Genomic DNA, 1,626 nt, shown 5'->3' with positions numbered 1-1,626 from the left:
TAACCACTCATCTCAACCAGTGACTTTGGGTGGTGCTACAGATTGACATATCTAACTCTTTTATTTCTGGAACTAAACACAGGGTAAAATTCTACCTAGAGAAGATTACAGTCTTGAATCAGGCTATTCAGGTGTTTCAAAGCCAAGTAAGATATGGCTTTAAGGCTACAGAGATGGAGAAAGTTAGATGCATTCAACTGTTGTATGCTACTTTTATGGTTTTCTCCTGCAGGCAATTCAATCGTTCGTGAGAATAAAAATGTTTTTGGGCTGAGAAACAGTTCAAGGGGACAGAATCAACCAGTCTCTGTTCTTTAAGTGCCCTAGTCCTGATCTGAATTTGATCTCTTAATAGCTGCTAATTAAAATAAATAAATAAAAATTGAAATAGAGAACTAGACATAAATCTTTTGATGCCTAGTTTACTATGAGCACCGATAGCTAGGATTGACCCCTGACATATTTTAGTTTATATAACAGTAAATATATTAATTTTATTCATGTCTATTTATCTCAAGCTTTGGGTAACTCATAAAAGAGGAAGTTGTAACTTTTGAGTTATAATCTGACTTTCAGGTGAAGTTTGGTGGGGAAAAAATTAAAAACTTAAAGGAAGTCCCATCTCGCTTGTATTCTGCGGTGTACCTTTGTCTAGAGGAGAGGTCCCCAACCTTTTGGGCACCAGGGACCGGTTCTGTGGAGAGAGGTTTTTCCATGGACCGCAGAGTGCGTGGTTTTGTGTGCTGCCTGCATCCCACAGATGGGGCTTTGCTTGTTTGTGCGGACCGGTTGCTGGCATGCTGTAGCCCGGTACTGGTCCACGGAATGGGGGTTGTGGACCCCTGGTCTAGAGAAATGTTTATCAGTCTCAGCAACTTGGAGAAGTGTGGACTTCAGTTCCCAGGAATTGGTACTTGAAGCCCAGTCTTTAAAGCTTGGGAAACACTGCTCTAAAGAAATTCAACTTTTAATTATATTCACCCCTTTAACCTCTTCAAGAATGTAGAAAATAATTTACCCGTTGAAATTCTCATTGGCCAGAAGGCATTAATATGAGGGTAACCAGGGTAATAAAAGAAGGGGCCCTTTTTTAAAGGAGGGACAAATGAGCTTATATTTTTCCTTTCCTTAATACATGCCTAACCCAGTGAGTCACTTGCTTATCTTTTTCCGATGACTAACAGGTCAGCTAATTAGCTGCTGTGCAATCTATTCTAAACCTTTAAAAGTGACATAAATTAAGGTACCTGTGGATCTTCTAGAGCAGGGGTAGGCAACCTTGGCTCTTTTTATGACTCGTGGACTTCAACTCCCAGAATTCCTGAGCCAGCCACGCTGAGGGGAAAGGGAGACGTTTCCAAGCTGAGCCATGCTGGCTCAGGAATTCTGAGAGTCGAAGTCTACAAGTCATAAAGGGGCCATAGTTCCCCCATGCTGGCTCAGGAATTCTGGGAGTTGAAGTCCACAAGTCATAAAAGAGCCAAGGTTGCCTACCCCTTTTCTAGAGAGATGCCCTTCCCTCTCTAGAGACAGACCTTTCTTGCAGCATTATTACAAACAAGTACAGTAATAATAAGAATAATAACAGTCGTTGTAGGGCTACTTGGCAAAGCTGTATAGGACGCA

Source organism: Vipera berus, assembly GCF_964194415.1.
Source record: "Vipera berus genome assembly, chromosome: 12".
Classification (NCBI taxonomy): Eukaryota; Metazoa; Chordata; class Lepidosauria; order Squamata; family Viperidae; genus Vipera; species Vipera berus.
The sequence above is the reverse complement of the archived record's forward strand: the minus strand, read 5'-3'. Positions refer to the sequence as shown.